Here is a 23,237-nt window from a genome sequence, read left to right as displayed (position 1 = left end):
TTACATGGTCAGAGAAGGATTCTAAGTGTGGAAACGTGAGAATAGAGCCAGCCATCTGAGGATTCAGGGAGGAGCCTCCTGGGCAGAGGGGACCCAGGAGAGAAAGGCCAGTGCCCAAGAGGCAGGAACAAGCATGTTGCATTTGATGAAAGGGGGAGAAGGTCCGCAGGGCTGCAGCCTGAAGAGTGCACAGAGGGTGCCACGAGTCAGAGACTTAGGAGGGGCCTGCTCACACAGGACCTTGTAAACCAAGATAAAGGTCAGATTTTATTCTAGGTGCACCTGAAAGTCACTGGAGAGCTTTAAGCAGGAGTTTTAAGCTAGGAGTTGATTTACTGCTATAAAGAGGTTGCATTCTGGGAAGCAGGAACAGGAATAGAAAAGCTGTTTGGAAGGGACCGCAATGGCTCAAGGGGGATGATGGTGGCAATGGAGAAGGTGGTGAGATGTGAGTAGATGAGATTAGATTTTGGAAGTCCTTGGCCTGCTCCTGCAGAAGCCTGTAGAAATCCAACCTCACCTATGCAGGATAGGGGCTGAGATAATGATCTCTTGATTCTGACCACATAGGATGTCACGTGGGAAGCCTGCAAAATGCAGCCTGAACCCAGGGTGAAGCAGAGGATCTTCATCAAAATGAGAGAATGAAGCCAAATGCACCAAATGAATCAAAATGAGAGAAGGTCCCACCTGGATTCTGCATGGTTAAAAGGAAATCTGATCCAAAAAGCAAAAACCTATTCAACTCAAACTCTTTATCTTCCTGATGAGTAAGAACTCCTCTATCAGTAAAAAGCATTGACTGTTTGCTATTTAAATTGGAAATATTTTTATCCCTTTTGTTGTTTTATCCCTTTGTTGTTGGCTTTTAGTTCTGTTTATGTCTTTTTTTTTTTTTTTTTTTTGACTTACTAAAGGATTTTATTTTTCTATAATGAGCTCTAACTAGTCTTGGCCTTTATAGTGTCCACCTTTGGTTTTATACATAAAGAAGCATTTGACACCCAATATTATAAGTTACTGATCTATATTTCTTATTTTTTAGCTTGAATTCATTCTATTTTTAAGCATGACATGCAATAACAACCTCATTTTATTTCATTTTTCCAAACTACCAATTTCCCCAGGACCACTTGTGTTATCCTTTCTTTCAATAATTTGAAATGTATCTTTATCACATGCTAAATATTTTGTAACCTTGGGGGTAGTAGATTGGATTACTATGATCTTGCCAAATATCCCAGAGGCCTTCTCTGTGGTAGTTCTCCTGCAAGAGGATAAAACATACCCTGTTGAACTCAGGTGTGGCCATATAGCTTATGTTAGTCAATGGAATTCAAGCAGGAAGGACATTTGTCACTTATGACCAGAAGCGTTAAGAGCCAGTGAGTGGTTTTCCATGCCTTTTTTCCCTCTGTAACAACACCACGAATGTTTCCAATAGATGCTGCTCCATTAGCCTAGGTCCTAGCAGGAAGGCAACGTGGAAGTGAGTTCAACTGACCCATGACGAATCTATAGCTTGGACAAAATATAGACCTTTGTTCTAGCAAACTGCTGAGATTTGAGAGACTTTGTTACCACAGCATAGCCTAGTCTATCCTGACTAGGATGTTGTTTCTCACCTCTCTCTTATGTCTACTCTTGTTCTAGAAACACAGAGACGATTCTTAAATGCTACACCTTACCCACCTAAGACTAAAATATGCATAACTTCTAATCTGAAAATCTTTGGAAAACAAATAAAAAAATAAATATACTCAAATCATTCCTTGAAAGGGTTTCCATGTTTGCTATTTTCTTCTTACATTCAGCCTTCCAGAATGCAGAGTGGCAACCTGCAGGGATTGAAAAGGAAGGATGTACTTGGGAGGAAGTGCCATTAAAACTGTCTTGAAAACATTCCATTCAAGGATTTTAGTGTGATCATTTTTCCACTAAGACAAGAGTCCTGGTAACAGAATGGCTTCTCAGGCTGTTACCTGCATCACCATTGCACCTATGCCATTCTGTCTGTCACTTCCTTGGTTTGGGCCTGACTCGGAGCTCCATGTCAAGTGACAATATTTGGTCACTGGAAGTGGTGTGGGAAAGTGAAGAATGGAATTTACCTAGGGAAATGCTCAAAGGTAGTGAAGCAGGAAGCCAGTAAAAAAGGTGCCATAATCCCATTTTTTTTGTCTGTCAATGCTGTTTATTCCTCATGCATGCGAACATGTCTGGGCAGCCTGCGGCACCACAGTCCTTCTGTAAGGGAAAGCTCTCAAAGGTGGCATTGGGATTTAAATGCCACTGGGTCAGAAATGATTAAATGCAAAAGCCAGGAGGGACTTTCAGAGGAAGCATCTTCTAAATGCTGTGCCTCCATCTGGAGGTGACTTGTCCACCCCCAAAAGGGCAGAGTGTGAATCCCTGCACCAGCAACTCCGAGAGATGCCATCGAAGCCCTGGAGAAGGTTCAGGGTTGCATCTTCCCAACTTTGAAACCATCTTCATGGCCTTCCACTTAGCCAGTAATAAGAATGGATGGATTCTCGTTAGAATCACATTTGTATAGGACAAGACCTAATTCTGCTCCTCTGCCCAAATTTTGACCTTGAGCAGCAGCCAACATTTGACTCGCTCTTGAGCTGGAAGCCATAGCAAACTGTACTGTTTCCAACAGCATTTCTACTCCAACTCCCCTCCACAACCACCACCATGGCTCAGCAGAGATTCGCAGACATATAAATCAGAGTTGGCTTATTTTGCAGGGGGATGGAGAACTGGACGTCGCCCAGAGAAGTTACACCCAGAACAATTAGTCATCAGCAACACACATTCCATACAGCATATCACAGAAGCAAGGACCTCCAAAGTCCAGTGCAGTTAAGAACAGAAGCAGCTGGAAAAATAGACAAAGTTGGTAAAGAGTCTACCACAAGGCCACACTTTGAAGAGTGAAATGAAGAAACTGAAAATTCTCTGTAGCTGCAATTGGAAGTCCTACTGTGAGAAAAGGTCACTCAAAAATGGCATTGGATACAAGAAGAGAGCACCAGTGAACTAGATGAAGGAAAGCAGAAAAAGATACAAACTGGACCAAATCAAAGATATTTGCATCACCTCCTTAATGGGAAGAAATCCACTGCACATGGTAGTGGTTACAGATTACTGTCACACTGAAGATACTGGTTAGTAAACTCGATATGCTTCTAGCTCCATAGCTTAGATTCAATCATTGTGAACTGACACAAATATTTTATCTTCATAAATTATCAAAGTGAGGCATCCTTTCAGGCTTTTTGCAGACAAGTATCTCAATAAGGTGGACCCCACTGCCAAGTGAAGGCAGAATTCACGTGCCCAGACTGGACAGCCCAGATAAGCAGCAGTCCTTATAGAATTGCATCATAACAAGGCTTAGGCCTGTCTGAGCATGCTACAAGTTACACTTCACACCTATTACCTCCTTTCATCTTCACAATGCCTTTGTAAGGCAAGTAGGGTAGATATTTTACAGATAAGGAAACTGAGGCACAGTAAAGCCAGAGTTACAAAGCTGGCACATGACAATGCTTTATCACGGAAACGGACTCTTGGGCCTTTTCTTCCAGCCCCTGCTGCCCTAATGGAAGACTTTTCCAGAAAGATGCTGTGAATACTTATTGCTCAAGCCCACAAACAAAGACCTGTCTTAAACACTTTGGAGGATAGTTTCCCCGATTCTCTGGCATCTATCCTGAGTCCAGAGGTGGTCCCTCAGCAGTCAAATCTAAATCGTGAGATCTTACCGGACCCTTGCCATGGCTGATGGATCACCTGACCATCGGGTGGTCATCTGTCCCAATTTAACCCATTCAGAACATATCACAAATAAAAGAAAATACTGAGAAATAGAGCGTCATTGGAGCCAGGGGCAACTCTCTCAAGCAATTCTTCTTGAATGCGAATGAGATACTCCAGTATCCAATTAATATTTTTAAATTAAAATTATTTTACTTATTTTTGCTTAAGTAACAAATCACTTTCTGCTACTTGCAACCAAATAACTGTAACTGACACAATCCAATTTTCTCAGTCAATCCCACTCTGGGTCTTGAACTTGCCTTTTCATATAATACTTCTTGCCTTGCTTTTATCCAAATGCAGTTCTCTTTTCATTGATCATTTTCTCTGCTGCTTTATTCCCTCAATTAACAATGGCAAAGTTGGAGCACTTTAATCCTGACCACATATTCCTTGGACTCACCAGCTACTGACCTTCTCAGATGACCATGCAACAATTAGATGCTGGAGAGAAAAACCACACTTAGGTACTTAAGAGGGATGAATGGACTGGCCTAAAGCCAAAGGGATGGTGAAATTGCTATTAAATTAATAAACTTCTCAAATTGCCTCAGTTCCTCTGAGCACTAAGAAGGTACTAAAAGTCTGTCTCAGGCCCACCAGCACCAACAAATTGACTCATATTGCAGGTCAGGTCAGTTCAGTCTCCTTAAATCACCTCCCTTTTGACTAGAGCTTGCAATTCATATAATAACAGATCAGCAGGCCGGCAGGTAAAATAATACCCAGAAGAAGAGTATTATGAGATCTAAGCTTCAAGTAGAGTTATAACATAAAATAAAAATTCTCACTGTGAACCTTAGTGCTGCCTTTGCTTGAACTGAGAGAGAAAAGGAAAACCCTTTTGGCTGTTCTTCCACTTGATAAGACTGAGAGCAGTGGCTATAAATTAGAAAATAACAAATACTACTGGGAGGCAGCATTTGCATTGCCCTGGATCCTCCTGGTAGCTTTATTGGCTGCTCAGCAGGATTATGGGAAAAGCAGATCTGTTATGGACACTGGTGAAGGCAAATGATTTGCACAAGTGCCTAAAGCTCATGTGCAGCCTTCTCATCTCCAGGTAATACCAAGCGTGGATAACCAACAGTGTATTTTAAGAGCCTCTAGTGTCTACATCAGAATGGCTAAAGGTGCCCTTAATTGCTTTTCTATTAAGATGTATTAAATTAACTTTACCAAAAAAATATTGCTTACTTAGTTCAATGAGGGAAAATTAAATTTAGATTTAGAGTCGAGGTACAGATGCAAAATAAGCACTAAAACCTTCACATTTTTACCATAACATATGGGCAAAGCAAAATGCAAATGTCTTTGTAATTCCAGATTTGAATATAAGTACTATTGTGTCTGACACCGATACACTTTTTTACTTTTTCAGTATGATATTTGGGGGAGAAAGATGCAAGAATCAAGGACATAGAGTGATAGAGTGAATTTGGACTCTCAATCTTGAGTTGCCTCAGACAGGTCAACCATACCATTTAGAATGAGCCAATATCAAAACCAATCAGATAAGGCTGGATCTTATCCTTACCCCTCATATATTATTAGTCAGATATATTAGATGCCCAGAAAGAGCACTAAGCTGGGAGTCCTAAGACTCAGGTCCCTCAGGTTTAGTCAAACACTATTTCCTTTGTGAGCCTAGAAGATAAAGGATTATGGGTCTAGGTGATCTCTAGATTTCCATCCAAGTCTATATAATGGTTATGAAATATGATTTTCTGATTTTCTTTTTATTCTTATTATCTTAAAATTTAGATTTTAATTCCACAAGTTCCATGCAAAATCTGAACATGATATACTCTTATTTATCAAGAATCTAAACACCCCAAAAGTTCAAATAATCAGACTAGTTTTTGTTAAACTATATAACTTTCATAATATGGGCACCATGTTGTTATAGAAATCCTAAATTACCTTCAGAATCATAAAGAAAAGATTAATTTCTGTTCAGTTTGGTTTTATGAAGTATATACTGTATTTTAATTCTATTCCAGAGACATCTCAGGAAATGAGAAACAAGTCTGAGTCGTTCAGGAAAGACTAAACATCCTCCGTTGTTCCACCAGAGTCTCTAAACCTCAGTAATGAGGCTGTGGTTTGCATTGATTCCTTTTTCCTTGTAAGTAAATCTTCTTTCATTTACACTTGCCTCATTTCCATCAGTTATTCTTGGCATCCAGAAAAGGCGAACTGATTTTTTTTTTTTTTTTTTTTTTTTTTACTAAAATCAGAATCCTGCCAGACCAGCTAACATAAAGAAAAGAGTCACAGACAGCTTTGGATCTTGAAAGGACTGACCCAACTTGAGTGAAAATTCCAAAATCATAGTAGAGGAAACATCTTTTGTTTTCTAATAGAGAGCCGAGTGTGACCAAGAGATGTTTGTCTCTTCCTAGAAAGAAAAGAGTTGTTCTAAAGTTGCTCGGTGTGCATGTGCTGGAGGGTAAGACACTGTCCCACCTTCAAGGCCATGCAGTCCCCCGGGGGATAGGCAAGTCCACATCTGGCAAGGCCCTGGCTCAGCTCAACAGAGAGAAGAGACCTCACAGCCTGGGCAGGGCTGAGGGGGGGCAGTGCCCAGAGGAGCCTTCTGAGCACCATTTGCTTCAGGGGAAAATTTCAGATAGTGTTTACTTTTTCTTTTCATTCTTTTTCTTTTTAAAAGCATTTTATAATAGTGACTAAGACCATCAGACTCTAGAGCCAGACAGGCTGAGCTTAAATCCCGGCTTAGCCACATACTAGTTGAGTGACCCCGGGCAAGTTATTTAACCTCTCTCTGCCTCACTTCTCCCATTGTAAATGGAGACAATAATAGTATCTGTGTAATAGTGTGTTCTCATGTTGCTAATAAAGACATTCCTGAGACTGGGAAATTTATAAAGGAAAGAGATTTAATGGACCAGAGTTCCACATGGCTGGGGAGGCCTCACAATCATGGCAGAAGGCAAAGGAAGAGCAAAGTTACGTCTTACATGGTGGCAGGCAAGAAAGCTTTTGCAGGAGAACTCTCCTTTATCAAACCATCAGATCTTGTGAGACTATTCAGTGTCATGAGAACAGCATGGAAAAAACTCACCCCCATGATTCAATTACTCCCCACCAGGTCCCTCCCATGACATATGGGGATTATAGGAGCTACAATTTGAGATTTGGGTGGGGCACAGCCAAACTATATCAACCTGTTTTCTGGGGTTGTTAAAGTGCTTAGTCCAGTGTCTGGCACATAGTAAAGGCTGGTTACAGATTCTTATTCATCTTCAGTATTTTAGGTTTTAATGTCTTGCCCATTTAAAGGTCAGAGTTTTGATGACTTCAGTGCTCTTGGACGTGGCAAAGATTGTGACATGAATAGGAAGGGTCTCTGAAGAATCAGCTTGCTTCCAAGCAACCTGGCTCCAACTTACCTTACCTACCTCTCTGCTCCCAGCTCTCCCAAGTATACCCGACCCCCAGCCTGCCCCTCTCCTCCTGCCCTTCTTTTCACCCCCAGCCCCGCATTCTTTCAGGATTGTGGCTAACTTCTACCTGCCCATTATAGACTTCCCTGATCTCACCAGGCTGCGCTGCCTGCTCTTTGGGGTGCTTCTGAGAGGCAGTTTACCCCTCAAGACACTTTTCACATATCACTTAGTATTATAGTCAGTACTTTAGTACTTTTTAAAAGATAGCCTTCCTGGATTATAAATTCCTTGAAGGCAAGGCTGTGTCTCAGTCCTTTTGGTAATTCCCACTGTTCTGAGTACAATGACCTTCACATGGTCAGTCCTGAACTTGTTTCCTAAATGAATGTATACATTAAAAGCAAAAAGAAAAAAAATGCAAAAACAGTGAATTGGAGAGTGGGTTTCAGGATTGGACTGACTTTAATTCTGGCTCTGTCAATTTTTGCTGTAGAACCTTGGGAAGTAATTCAGTTTCTCATCTCCTCATCGGTAAAGTGGAGATAACCATATGTATTAGTCAATTTTCACATAGATATAAAGGACTGCCTGAGACTGGGTAATTTACAAAGAAAGAAGATCGAATGGACTCATAGTTCCACATGGCTGGGGAGGCCTCAGGAAGCTTACAATCATGGAGGAAGGTGAAGGGGAAGCAAGGACCTTCTTCACATGGCAGCAGGAGAGAGGGAGTGGGGAACTGCCAAACACTTTTAAACCATCAGATCTCAGGAGAACTCACTACCACAGAAACAGCATGGGGGAAACTGCCCACATGATCCAATCACCCCTCGCCAGGCCCCTCCCTTGACATGTGGGGATTACAATTCTACATGAGATTTGACTGGAGACACACAGCCAAACCATATCATAGGAGTACCTCAGTTTTAGAGTTGCTGTAGGAATAAATGAGATGATGTGTATAAAGGACCTGAAAAAGCATCTGGCATTTAGTAAGAGTTCAATAACTGTAAACCTTAGTTGATGCTGTTGTCTCATTACCTTCCACATTATTATGATTAGTCTGGGGCAGTTTTGTTTATAAGGAAACATCCCTCCACCTGCCAATGACCCCTAAGGAGAAAGATGTATTTAATGCTGAACAGACTTTACGGGTAAAAATTATAATCCTGAGTTAGTAAAAATTATAAATATACTTAGCATATTCTGCTTAAGAATTCAAGGAGGTAAGTTTGGTATTTTAGAAACCAAACTTGCCCATCAAACAAACATTTTAAAATGTCGGACTTCAGAAAAGTTCCCAAAGACGAGTCATTTTGTCCCTAGCCAGATGATAATATGACCTACAGTTCACCTGTCTGAAGGTGTGGTAAAGGTCACCTGATGGTAAACACTATTTTCCCCCAGTAGAGTGAGGAGAAAACGAGGCACAGAGAAACATTTGCCTCCAAGAGAATAGAATTAGTAGCAAAGACTATCCAAAAAATCAATTCATTCTCAAAGTTGCATCCAAATACCAAATGCAGAAACAAATCTCATTCAGCTGCTTAAGTATAACTTTTAGTAAAAGGACATATCATTAAACTGAACTTTAAAAAATTCAAACCTAAAACCAAGTATGATGATGTGATTCAAATATATAGCATTTTGGTCCACTTGCTTGTTGAAAGAAAGAACTTCACTTATTCTATTAATCAGAACTCAGTCAGAAGCCAGAAACCACCAGTTATTTATTATTATTATTATTATTATTATTATTTTGAGACAGAGTCTTGCTCTGTCACCCAGGCTGGAGTACAGTGGCGCAACCTAAGCTCACTGCATGCTCTGCCTCCCAGGTTCACACCATTCTCCTGCCTCAGCCTCCCAAGTAGCTGGGACTACAGGTGCCCGCCACCACGTCTGGCTAATTTTTTGTATTTTTAGTAGAGATGGGGTTTTGCCATGTTAGCCAGGATGGTCTCAATCTCCTGACCTCGTGATCTGCCCACCTTGGCCTCCCAAAGTGCTAAGATTACTGGCGTGAGCCACCACGCCCAGCCAAAGCCAGTTATTTTAACAGAGAGAAGATAATAAAAATTGTTAACTAAGGTATTGAAAAAACAAAAGACAGAAAGAGAAGGTAGCAGGAAGCTAGCAGCTGCAGGAAGCAGCTACCAATCCCAGGAGGAACAGAGAGAAGAAATCAGACTTATGAAAACTTAGAACCTCGGCATTGAGGCACCATGGACTGAAACTCAAACCCCTCGGAAGGGGCAGCTGTTTGGCTGGCCCTGGTTCCTCTGAGATTGGAGGATGAGCTCCATGGGCTCAAGAGGTCCCCCAAGACCCTGAAAAAAAGATATCAACTGACTGCTGCTGACATCTCTAAAGGATGTGAGGAGGCTGATTCCATGAGTGCTAGAAAACTGCAACCTGGCTTCAACCGCCGCTACTGAATGGAACTGTTTTGAATGTGGGAGGAAGAAGCTTTGTGAGGGCTGTATGACAAGAATACGAAACAAAAGGAAAGAAGGAAGACCCTTCGCCCTCGGCCCGCTCTACAATCTGCAGCCATGCAGTGGCAGAGGTAGACTAAGGAAGCAGGTGGCAAAGCACAACAGTGCTTTGCAGAGTCAAGCTTGTTGACATCAAAAAGTAGTGAAGAAAAAGGTGGGCCAGAGGCTCAGAGACAGTAACTTAACTGGCACAAGTGTCTAGAGGAGGAGAACTTTAAAATATCTTGTTTTGCTTTATTTTTATTTATACCTAATTTAGTGATCTGTCTCTTATACTTTACTTGGCTCCTATTTGCATATTTTCTATCATAATTGAGGTAAGAAAATTGTCTTACCAATGCAAATATATGTTTTTACTAGACTTTTAGGTTAAAATTGCAGGTTTTAAAAAAGTGTAACATCAGATTTTCTTTTTCACCCTGAAATCCTACAAAAGTATGATTTGTTAACTCTACTTCTTTTCAGAAATGCTATTTATCTTTAAGAAAAGACTATATGAATCTGTAATTTTAAAAGATGATTGAAAGATAATACTAAGAGCATAACATACCCTATAGTATATCAGTAAATAATTATATTTAGTAACTTTAGTGATGGGAATTGCTCATGGAATCCACATATCACTGGGAAACTCTCCGTGTTTTTGTTATTATCTTTGAATTGTTACGAAGAATAAATTGTCCAACACTGGAAATCCCTAATCCAACCTGTCAAAGCTTGTCCATTTTACTCAAAAGTAACACTGAGATTCAAGGGAGACCAAATCTGAGATATTTGCCCAAAGTATAGAACTTCTGTTCATTTAGCTCAATTCCCAAAGTATTCTTAGGATACTATTGCATGTCTGTTACCAAACATAACCTTGAAGGTTAGGGCTAGAACAAGGTCTCTGATTCAAGGAGCAGACAGTCTAAGGGAAAATATGCCCCTAACACATATAAAAAGGATTTGAGGCTGGGCGCGGTGGCTCACGCCTGTAATCCCAGCACTTTGGGAGGCCGAGGTGGGCGGATCACGAGGTCAGGAGATCAAGACCATCCTGGCTAACACAGTGAAACCCAGTCTTTACTAAAAATTACAAAAAAAATTAGCCAGGCGTGGTGGCAGGCACCTGCAGTCCCACCTACTCGGGAGGCTGAGGCAGGGGAATGGCGGGGGAGGCAGAGGTTGCAGTGAGCCGAGATGGCGCCACTGCACTCCAGCCTGGGCGACAGAGCGAGACTCCATCTCAAAAAAAAAAAAAAAAGATTTGAGTCTGAGTTAAGTAGCCGATCATCAGAATCCCCTCTCCTCTTCCTCACTGCAGCGGGGAATCGGAAGCCCCATGGCACCACATTCTCAGCCTCCCTGGAAGCAGCCTGTGGCCCTGTAGTAAGCTTCTCCTGGTGGATTGTGACAGGGTCAATGTACCTGGGACATACAACATCCCACATATGCACCTCCATGTTCCTGCCCGTCCCTCAGGATAAAATGGCAGACAATGAATAGAATGACATTGGAAGCCATTGGTCGAGGACAGAAGAGCAGACATCACCTTGAATTTATAAAGGACTGTGCCTTGCCACCTTCCCCTGACCACAACCTAGAACTTATTCCCTGGACTGTAATTTGAGAAACAAACTTCTACTCCACTTCACCTTTGGGTCTATTAGTTACAGGAATTTTGTTAAAATTGAAAACCAGTATATTGTTTAGGAGGATATAAAGTAGTTGGGTTAGAGTTCACAGAAAAGATAAAACCTAATCCGGGTCTTAATTAATAACAACCACAACTAGTTTAGTCTGAATGTGCCAGGAACTACACCAGAAAGTGACACAAATTTTCTCACTGCATTGTCATGACAGCTGTTTGCATTAAGTGCCATTAAACCCTACTTTGCAGATGAAGAGCAACCTTTAGAGCGGTTGAGTAATTTCCCCCTAAGTTACACAGTTAATAAGTGGTGGGCTCATAATCTGAACACAGGAATTTCTGCCTTCAAAGCTTGTGCACAGAGAACACTGCAGGCTGCTGGGGGATTGTGTGAGGAAAGGAGTGGAAGTATCACGGCAGGTGGGGGTTGGGAGTGGCAGCAGCTGTGGGACCTTTCCAGTGACCGTGTTATAAAAAGAGTTCCCTTCACTGTCCCCTTATTCAACCCAGTCTTGAATTCTGAAATCTGAACTGCACTGCTCTTTTCTCCAGCCATGTGACAGCAATGAGAAAGACTAGAATAAATTATCAATGCATTTAGAGATTACAGGGGAAACAAAAGCCCAGGCTTTACCCACCATCACCCCCACCCTGGAGCAGAAGCCCAGCTTAACTGAGAAAGGACTGGGCTAAATAGAGGTCAAAGGGCAATTCAATGGGTGACCCTGCTGTGTAAGAGGAGCCTAGAGGAGAATTGGAAAGGTGAGGGGCAGGGTTCCTGGCCAAGGAACTGATAGAGAAGCCCAAATAAAGGCAAATACATAGTATTCAAGATTCCCAACTATTTGCATAGGTAATCAAGAGCGAACTCTAAGCCATTTGTTTTTGTTTGGATGGCCCTAGAGGAATTCAAGGCAAACAAACAAATGTAAGTCTGGGGATCTCTAAATAAAACCACCTGCAAGAGCTCCCAGGCCTTGGGAAACGATGTAGAGTTTTGAATAGAGGAGGTAGACATCGCTGGCGGTGGCAGGGAGAGGCATGTACATCATTTCCAATGTTATCTTGGAGCTGACATGTTTAAAGTGTTAGAACTAGTCCTTTTTTCAATGGAGAACATTTTTAAGTCATTTATATCACAGACGGTTCAGCGGCTCTGATTGGCATGCGACAGCTAAATAGAACCTTCTGTTCAGCCTGCTGTACTCCAAGACACCCCCACACTGTCCTCCTGAAGCCCATCCCAGAGGCCTGCAGTTCTCCATCACCAACAGCAACAGCCAGCACCCCGAAAGGTTAAGGCTACTCAAACCAAGAATGCCAGATGCTTTTACTGCAGAGGCATAACAACAACAGACACTGTGGATATTATGAGTGCTGTTTGCCAAAGATGCTTGCTGTCTGCCTTCCAGGCACAAGGTGGATTGCACCTCCTGGCCACCAGGTGATTGAGTGTGGCCGTGTAACTAATTCTGGCCAATGAATTAGGAGCAGAGTCGCAGTGCCACTTCCAGCCAGGAGCACTTAATTGCTAGGGCAAGACCATCCAGAGTTATCTTTACTTCTGCCGCAGCAACTGGCAGCGTTTGAAACAATGGCTACTCTTTGAAGGACATGTAGCTTGAGCAAGAAATAAACCATTATTATTTCAAGTCACTGGGATTTTGAGTTGTTTGTAATGACCTTGCCTTTTGTGACAGATAACAACAATTAACTTTCATCCAGTGCTCTTTTCCAAGCACTTTATATACATCAATTTAATTCTATCAATAACCCTTCGAGATAGCTACTAGATGAAGACATTGAGGCAGAAAAGAGTTACGTAAATTGCCTAAGATGGCATAGCTAATACAGAAGGTAAAACTAGATTCAGGTGCAGGAAGCCTGTCTCCAGGGCGAGATTTAACACTGAGCTGTGCTGCCTCTTGAACAGTATCGTGCATTTTAATATGATCACTGTGACAGGCTTTAATAAAATTGCTCATCATCAGAAACATACACATCGGAAACTGCAGTAAAAACATATCATCATATCAAAGTCACCATATGCTACCATCAAGTTTAACTCTTGTTTACAGTTAATTGCAACTTTTTTACAAGGAAGAAAAAAAAATGGCATTTGAAATAATTGCACCCCAGATGTCATCACTTGAGTCACTGAGTTGCATGACAATTTTTAAAAGGTAATAGCTCACACATGAAATAAATAATGTTTAATCTTATAAGCTGTATTTTCTGCAAGACTGGGTCTACACTCTTGAAACTGCTCTCCCTGGTTTAGAATTATACCTAAACAAATAAGCAAACAAAAACAGGAACTGGAAACATTATCTATTTAGCATGTTTCATTGTAGATTAAACAGATTTTATTCCCTGTTTCCTGGTAATTATATATAATTAAAAAGCACAGAGGAATGTGCGTAAAAGCACAATGAAGTAATAATCATGTGAACAGTGTCTTATTTTAACTCACCGCTGAGGGGAAGTTGCTTTTATTCAGATTAATTTGTGAAAGGGCTGATGAGAACAAGACAGAGTGAGACAGAAGGGAACGTGTTCTTTCAAATTGCTCTGCTCAGAAAACACAGTTAATGAAATACATCTAATTGCACAAATGCTTCAGAAGGCATTATTACTGAGTACGCTTTAAAGGTTATGCTCTCATGTAACAGCTTTTTCTTTAGGGGAAAAACTCCTGTTTTTCAGAACCTGTGCTGGAATCAGATGGACTCAGCTCAGTATTCTATAGCAAGGCCTAGCTTAGCAGTGATAATGCTCTGGGGCTGAGTTCAGACTCTTCATGTGGGCATCAGCTTTAGTACCATGCTGCGTCTCACATGTATGGATTCCCCAGAACAAAGACAAATATGGCAATGTTGACTCTGCCAATTAGATCATTTATTCGTAGGGGACATCTACTGCACACACGGTGTTGAGCTAGGTGCTAGGGGCTTGCACGTTGTAAGCACATTAACACTCACTGAAAGCTTACTCCACATGAGGCACAGTGCTAAGCACCTGGACTAGATCAGCGAATCCTGACAACAACTCTAAGAGGTTGGTGCCATTATCATCAGTATTTTTGGATCAGGCAAGAAACTAAGGCTTATGCTAACACATCTAGAATGTATATAATGATTTAAGTGTTCAGAAAGAAAATAAAGCATGGGAGGAGAGTAGGAAGTGCTGGCATGATTATGGCCACTTCAAACAGGGTAGCTAGGGAAGGCCTCACTGAAAAGCAATGTGAATAAAGACCTAAAAGAATCGAGGAGAAAGCCTCAGAGATCTCTGAAGGAAGGGCATTGCAGGCAGAGACAAGAATGCCTACATTCAAAGGCCTTGAGGTGGGAAAATGTGAAAGGCACAGTAAGCTGGAGCGGAGAAGTCAAGTCATAGGGAATCCATGAAAGCAGAAGGAGTGGGGCCGTGTAGATTGTTGAAGGACTATCGCTTTTACTCTAAGTGATAGGGGAGGTCCTCAGAGTATTTTCAGCAGAGGAGGATCATGATCTGAGGACAGCAGAATCACCCTGGCTGCTGTGTTGAGAATACAGTCATCCCTCAGTATCTGTAGGGGACTGGTTCTAGGATCCCCCTCAGATAACAAAATCCACGGATGCTCAACTCTTTATATAAAATACATAGCATCTACAAGTAACCTATACACATCCTCCTTTATACTTTACATAATCTCTAGATTACTTATAACACCTAATACAATGGAAATGTTGTGTAATAATAGTTACATTGTATTGTTTAGAGTATGAGGACCATGAAATCAAATCTGCACATGTTCAGTACTGGTGAAACTATCCATTTTCCCCCCAATATTTTCTATCTGGCGGTTGGTTGAATCTGCCCTTGCAGGGAGGATGGGCCGATTATAGACTGAAGAGCAGCAAAGGAAAAGCAAGGAGACTAGTTAGGAAGCCATTGCCATCAACCAGGCAAAAGCGATACACGTCTGTCCCAGGCTGGCCACAGTGGCCATATAAAGAAAAGGCCAGGTCCTGGGTATATCTAATTTTAAAGGTGGAAACAACAGAATTTGTCACAGATCATATGTGGAGGGTCAGAGCAAGACTGGGGTCAACGACGGCCCCAGGCCTTTGGTCTGGCAACTAGAAGCAGGGAGTAGTCTTACTGACATGGAGAGGACAAAGCAGAGCAACCTTGGAAGCCCACGTTGAGGCATTTAAGTTTTAAATACCCATTAGACAACCAAAGGGAAATGTCAGAGATGAATAGTCCTGAGATAAAGAGACAGAGCAGAGCTAGAAATAACATTTGAGTGTCGTTTGCATAGAGACGGCATTTAAATCCAAGGTAATGAAAGAGACCACCAGGGAGCTGAGTGTAGAGAAGAGAAGATGCCCAAAGGCTGAGTCCTAGGTCACGTCAACATTTCAAGATTGGAAGATGAAGAGGAACCAGCAAAGAGGATGAGGGAGCAGCTACGGAGACAGAAAGAAAGCCGCAAGGGTCCAGACCACTGACCTAGGAGCCAACTAGCCTGGAGAAAAATAACATTATTCCAACTCTGCTACTTCAGTGGTGCTTTGAAATAAAATGAGAAGACAAATGTGAAATCCTTTGATAAAGTTAAAAATCCTTTCCAAGATTCTCAAGAACTTCCTAAGTGCGTATGCATACTAAGTATATTGATTTTTTAAAAATAAATGTATACACATTTATTATATTGATGTAAAATGTATGAGTTTAAACAAATCAATCAACCAAAACATATGAAGTAGAGGTCTACAAATAATAATACATTTCAAAATACTGAAGTTATAAAGCCCACCAAGTTTCTTAAACACTGTTGAGTTTCCCTGCATTCTCCAGCCATTTGATTAATCTTTTGGTGCCTGTGGCAACTTAAAAAGAAAAATATTTGCCTTTCATGGTCAGTATCATCCCAGGATTTAACCTACTCTCTGTCTACAAGCTCTGGAGAATTAGAAACCAAGAATGAGACTGCATACTCATTACCCCTTACGACCGTGCTGTCCTGAATCTGGTGGCTCTTAACCTTGCATGATATCTTTCGTATATTTAAGACTTCTATTTTTAGAATCATAATATTTACGTCTATTGAACTTAGAACTTATATTATTCTAAGAGTTCTTAGGTAATGATGACGACAGACGTTCATTCACTTATTCCACAAAAATACTAGAGAGGAAGCCTAAGGCAGTTGTTCAGAGAATGGACTCTAGGGTCACTTAACAGTTTCTGCATCTATAAAATAGAGACAAACATAGGACTTACCTCCTAGGCTTGTTGCAAGGATTAAATGAGTTAATATTCATAAAGCTTTCAGGATGGTGTCTGGCAACATGGTTACGGCTCTAGGAGGGCTCACAACATAAGAGGAGATATTTAGTGGATGCCCACTGTGTACTTGATACTGTCCTAAGCACTGAAGATACAGTGGAGATCAAGACCCATACATGTGAAGGTAGGGACAGAAAATAGACAAGGAAATAAATGATATAATCCTAGAGCGTGTTAAGTATTAAACAAAGACATTAACAGAGAGTGATTAGGAGTAGAGAGAGGTGGGGAAAAGCCTTTCTCTGAGAAGGGGCAATTTGAACTGGGACCAGAGCACCCGAAAGGCACCAGGCATGTGAGGACTCAGAGTTAGAGGATTCCCAGCAGAGAAAACCACAAAAGCAAAGAGATACAGCCATGATGCCAAAATAGCCCACTTGATCTCAGAAAATAAACCATCCAGTTTAATGTGGGGAAGGCATATGAGTCAGACAGGCAGAGCCAAATTAAGCCATTCAGGAATCAGGCAAGGAACATATATCCAGGCTGGACCTCTTCACATTTGATGGTACATTGCAACAATACATTTAAATTCCAATGGAATTAATCTGCAAATTGTAATGGCAGGATTCAGGAGTAGGCCCCTTCTTTCACCGACTTACCCCTCTCCTCATTAACATTTCATATAATCTTCTTTATACTGTCTTGGAAGCAAGCAAGACAATGGACAGGGAATACTTCCCCCTATATGAAATGTTTTTGCTACACTATTTTGTCATACCTGGTGTCAACCCCCTGGTCTACTGCCAGATCTACTGAAAAAAGGGTCCATCCTCATCAGGTGATTTTCATAAGCAAATAAATATATCATAAATGACAAATGCTAGGTTTTCTCTAAAGGAAAAAAAAGTCATTTATCTCTAGCCCTGATCCCAGTCGGTATTGTGTCCACTTATTTTGTCTTATTTTGCCCACTTAGACCTGCTGCTTCAAGTCCTTTCTGCCATTGCTGAAGAAATGACATGAATTCAGACAAAGGGATTACCTGGTCCAATCTTGTCTATCTGAGACAGTCCTCAGATGCTAAGTTAACAGCCACCTAGGATCACACAGCTAAAGAAGGCTTCCCGCCGCTGCCTCCCCTGTCTTTCCTGCTGAGCCTGATGGATGAGCTTGTGTCTTTTTGGCATTCCAAGCCCTTTGCTTTGTTTCACTTTTGACAGCTATGGACCTTGTGGAGAAGCCAGCCAGGTTTGGAAACCAGTTTGGTCCTGACAGACCTGCACAGCAGGAACTCACCTATGTACACAGTGATCTGGGGCAGTGCCTGCCTGGGCACTAGAAAGTCAGCCCAGGTTCCCAGAGAGCCCTAAGGGCAACCAGTCTAAACAGATACATCAATCTGCTCGCTAAAGAATAAAGCTGGCTCTCCTAATATAATTACAGGCTGGCTGATTTATTATTCCAATCTTTAGTGCATGGTAAGGTTAGTGTTATTTGTGCCAGTTTATGGTATTGGGCCAAAACATGAAATATCAAGTTAATATGATTGGTTCCAAGAATGGATTTGCACAAAGATAGCTCCTGCTTATGCCAATGTGTGTGCAGTGATTACACCACGTGGCAAAGCTCTTTTGAGAAGGAAATTACAATTCTTCATGTATTCAGAATGATTTAATAGCTGGCAAGCTACTGCCAATCACCTGGGCTACTGCCAAATCTACTGAAATATCTTCAAGGGTCCATCCTCATTAGGTTATTTTCATAAGCAAATAAATACACCATACATGACAAATGCTAGGCTTTCTCTAAAGGAAAAAAACCAATAATTTATCTCTAACCCTGGTCTCAGTCGGTATAAACATGCTAAACCCCACATGGGAGAAGAACACTTTGTAAGAAGTTGTGGAAGACCTTGTGAGATCATGGTCCAAGGACTCTTGCTTTGGAATGGCAGAGACCAGGATTAGAATCACGGCTCCTTCACCTGACAGCTCCATGTTCTTCATCAAGTTTCATAACCTCCACAAACCTTGGTTACCTCATCTGAGAAATGGGAATGATATGTTGTTACAAGGAGTAAGGGGCTGCAGCTCAGTTACCTGGTACAAGTGAGGCATTCAATAAATCAATGCTTCTCAAAATGGCAGGGGTATGATGATAAATCTTCTAGATTTGGAAGTTCTCTATGGAACATTTTTACATTTATGTTTACCTTTCAATCAATTTAAAAATTAATATAGCCATATTCTGGATCAGCTGAAAGATCCATTTGGATTTAGTTTGGGAACTCAATTCGTAATCTGTGTTTATGATTACATTGGTACCAGAGAGTACTACTTGAAGTATCACGAGCTAGAGAAAAATAGAAGGAAATCTGAGTTGATATAAAGGAAGTGTTTATGCCAAGTAAAAGCCCAGGATGCCTTCAGGTTGTGCACATAAATGTTCTAAGAGTTTAGAACAGAGAAAAGTGGTATAGGAACTGAGTGAGCTCACAGCACTGGTCCTATTGGCACCAAGAAGGCAACATGCCTGCACCATAGCAATGAGCAACAGTTAAATTCACTGAACAATGTTTGTCATATTTCATCAATATATAATTGTGAATTTTATTGGTTTTGTTGTCTTTTTTTTGAGACAGAGTCTCACTGTTGCCAGGCTAGAATGCAGTGGCACGATCTTGGCTCACTACAACCTCCGCCACCTGGGTTCAAGCGATTCTCCTGCCTCAGCTTCCCAAGTAACTGGGACTACAGGCGCACACCACCACACCCAGCTAATTTTTGTATTTTTAGTAGAGACGGGGTTTCACCATGTTTGCCAGGATCATCTTGATCTCTTGACCTTGTGATCTGCCCGCCTCGGCCTCCCTGTTGTCTTATTTTTAACATATAAAATTGTTTTGATGTTGTGGTTTGCAAGTAATAAAGCATTTGTTTCTAGGCCTTATGAAAAAGGAGAGACAGATATAGACATAAAGCATATAGATGTACATCTTTATGCTATAAAGTACTTGTTTTAGGTCCTGTATATTTAAGTAAAGATACAAACAATTTTTAACAGATGTTCATGTAAATCTTTTTCTATAGAATGAGTTCATAGATTATTCCATTTTCAGAAACCCAGCAATAACTGGTCACTGCTAGTGTAATTATTATGAAGGAAAGGATATTCCTTAAGGAATAAATGGTCATATTATTTTGAGTGAAGAAGCAGGCTATAATATTTGCATATACGTTATAATTAACATTGTGTTGAAAAATTATGTCCGGGAAAAATTACAACAATGTAAAGTAATATACTGAATAATAGTTGTTACACTTGGGCGATAAAACTGAGTGTTTTTTTTTTTTCTATTTTAACTTGACTTTAACAGACACAAATTTTATAATTCTAAAACATATGTCTAGGGTGTAAGCAGAGTGAGACTGTAACTTGCAACTGAACCAAGCTGATTCCAGACCCGCAACTGCTGGGCTGGGAAAGCCCTGACATCCTAGCACTCACATCTCTGCGGCCTCAGTCCCTGGTTTCAAGAGGCTCCTGCCCTGAACACTTCAGATCCCAAAATACTCCGCTGGTACCTCCAACAGATGTGATTTATAAGGCAAGTTTCTCTCTTAAAACACCTTTCCGGGAACCCTGATTCTTGTTTGCACTGGGGAGTTCCAGGAACGTTCTGTGCGGCAGTGAAAGGTGGTCACCCCTGTGGTCTTCCCCCTTGGCAGTTCTCCACGGCCACCCTTGGCAAACAGTGCAATGGGGTTCTGTTGGTTTTCTTGTCTCTCTAGCACAGCACCTTTTTTGGCTGCCTCTGCCTTCTTTCTGGCATTCTTCCCCAAGCCTTAGTCATGGCACCACGCCTGTGCCAGACCTTCTGTGGCTGGGCTTCCGATGTTGTCTGCCACCCCTCAATACTTTCCTTGGATGACGTGATGGGAAACACCTACCTGTGCCAGCTGCACTCTTTAAGTGACTAAAGCTAATCTGGTTGCCCAAGACATATTACACACACACACACACACAAAAACACACACACACACTGTATACACACAGGCACACACATTTTAGTACTCAGCCTACCCTAAACCATATAAATCTGTATCTTTGGAGGTGAGCCCTGGCACTGGCATTTTAAAAAATTCCCCAGGTGATTCTAATGTACAGCCAAGGCTGCCAACTCTCAGGTCAATCACAGCATCCTCGAGGCCTGAGAACGCACACTCTGAAACCAATGACCTGAATTAAATCCTGGCTCTACCACAAACCTGCTAGCTGCATAACCTTGAGCAATTTAATTCACCCTGTTCCGTTTCCTTATTTGTAAAGTAGAGCGAATGCTGATAACAATATCTACCTCATAGTGTTGATGTAAGGATTAGATAAGACAATACCTACTTAGAAGAGCCTAGCATGGCAGGGCATGGTGGCTCACACCCGTAATCCCGGCACTTTGGGAGGTTGAGGCATGAAGATAGCTTGAGGTCAGGAGTTCGAGACTAGCCTGGCCAACGGGTGAAAACCCATCTCTACTAAAAATACAAAAATTGGCCAGGTATGGAGGCATGTGCCTGTAATCCCAGTTACTCAGGAGGCTGAGGCAGGGGAATTGCTTGAACCCTGGAGACGGAGGTTGCAGTGAGCCAAGATTGCACCACTGCACTCCAGTCTGGGCGACAGAGTGAGACTCTGTCTCAAAAAAAAAAAAAAAAAAAAAAAAAAAAAAGAAAAAAAAAAAAGAAAAAGAATAGCCTAGCACACAGCTCCATACAGACTGGTTCCTCTCTCCTATTGGTCATTATTTTTAGTCAGCATTGTATAGTCACCTAGTTCAGGAGGAACACCAGGGTGGCAGCTTAAGAAATATAGAACAGGAGATTTCCTCTCAGGGCAGACTTTGTAAAGGTCTTGTTTCCCCTGAAACAAGATCCTATGAAAGATGTCCTGTCCTAAACATGACCGTTGCTGCTCCCTAGTCCCTACCAGGTGCTGCAGCTGAGGACACCAGGGGAGTGTCTGCTGCATCATCATCAGTGTGTGCATTTCAGCAACACTTGCCTGGATCTCGTCTAAGAGATCCCAGGAGCTTTAACATGTGACTCTGACAGAAGCTTTGAATGTAATTACCAAAATCATTTCTGCAGCTTGCTCACAGGTGGGCCTGGTTGTTGCAGGCCCGTGGCAGCTGTTTCAAGCCTTTGGCACCCTCTCCCTGTCCCCAAGGGGGCTGTGGGACCCAGGGGGTTTGCTCATACCTGGACCAGCTTTTTCCTTTCCTCCAGTTTACTAACCCTTGCTGTAGAATAAACGTCCTCCCTTGCTCAATGTGCTGTGCACCTGTTAGTGTTTGTTTTTCACTGACAGTGTTGATTTAGCATTGGACCCAGCAGAGGATGTGGTTACAGGCTATGATAAGGGCTCAGAGCTGCTCTGTGGACAAGAGGAAAATGCCAAGTTGGGTAATGAAAACTGATCCGCCCTGTGCTCTGACTTAAAAATACCTTTACCAAAATTATGAAAGCACCACAAAAACAAAACAGAAAATAAACTCCCTCTCTCTCTCTACCCACACTCAATCATCCCAGAAAGTAGTGTGGCATGTTGGATTTGGTACTAAACTCAGGGGCAAGAGTCCTATTAATACTTTCAGCTCTTTCAATGCCTGAGTTTCCTCCTTTGTTCTGTGAATACTTCCAGCTCTGTCTGCGCCATGAAGGGAAGGGTTTGAATGCGCTGAACTTTCTGGTCCCTTCTGGTACTCCACCCCCTTGCCCATCACACAGTCAAACGTGCCATCTCCCTGATGCACAACACATTCAATTACTGAGCACAAACCATGCAGCAGGCATCGTGGGAATTTCTGGAAGAGAAGGGAGATCAAGCAGACACAGTCCCTGGAAGCAAGTGTGTGAACAAATAAGCACAACCAAGGGTTTCATAAACACATGCTGGCAGAATGTATGTATAGGGATGGCTGGTTTTCACAAATTATATCAGGAATTTTTTATAAAGAAGGTGACTCTTGAGTGTTGAGTAATGAATAAGTACTTGCCAAGACAGGGTGGGGTGGAAAGGGCGGTGTTAAAGGCAAAAGAAAGGTTCAACAAAGGCTGAGTTGCAACACAGCTTGGTGGGCTGGAGAATTGCAGGACTCTCTGAAGAGTCAGGAGCCTACATTGTGAGATGTGTGTGTGTGTGTGTGTGTGTGTGTGTGTGTGTGTGTGTGTGTGTGTGAAAGAGAGAGGGAGAGAGAGAAGAGGAGAGGAGGAGGAAGAAATAAAGAAAAAGAAATGCTGCTGGATACCAGAAGAGATGAGATATAGCAGGAGCCTGATAAAAAAACTTATGATAAAAAATGAGTTTAGAGTTCAGTCTACAAACATAGTGAATCCAAAGACAGTTTTAAGCAGTTTTAAGAACGACACTATCATATTTAGGGCCCATGGAAACTTCATGCAAAATAGTTACATATGGGAAAGATTAAGAGATTAGACTAGGTTCTTGTCTCATTTGTCACTTTTTTTTTTTTACACTGTTAGATAACAGATGTGCAAGCAGTGGTATAATCCTATTTCCTTGCTT

General features: G+C 41.7%; 1 long non-coding RNA gene across 1 annotated transcript in view; it reads right to left on the bottom strand.

The window, feature by feature from the left end:
* The window catches only part of LOC126930992 (uncharacterized), a 110,488-nt gene that overhangs the window by 11,716 nt on the left and 75,535 nt on the right, over positions 1 to 23,237 (bottom strand). The gene's annotated exons all lie outside the window — the stretch shown is intronic.

This window comes from Macaca thibetana, chromosome 11 (assembly GCF_024542745.1).
Source record: "Macaca thibetana thibetana isolate TM-01 chromosome 11, ASM2454274v1, whole genome shotgun sequence".
Taxonomy (NCBI): Eukaryota; Metazoa; Chordata; class Mammalia; order Primates; family Cercopithecidae; genus Macaca; species Macaca thibetana.
Note: the sequence above shows the minus strand (reverse complement) of the source record. Positions and strands in the feature narration are given on the sequence as shown.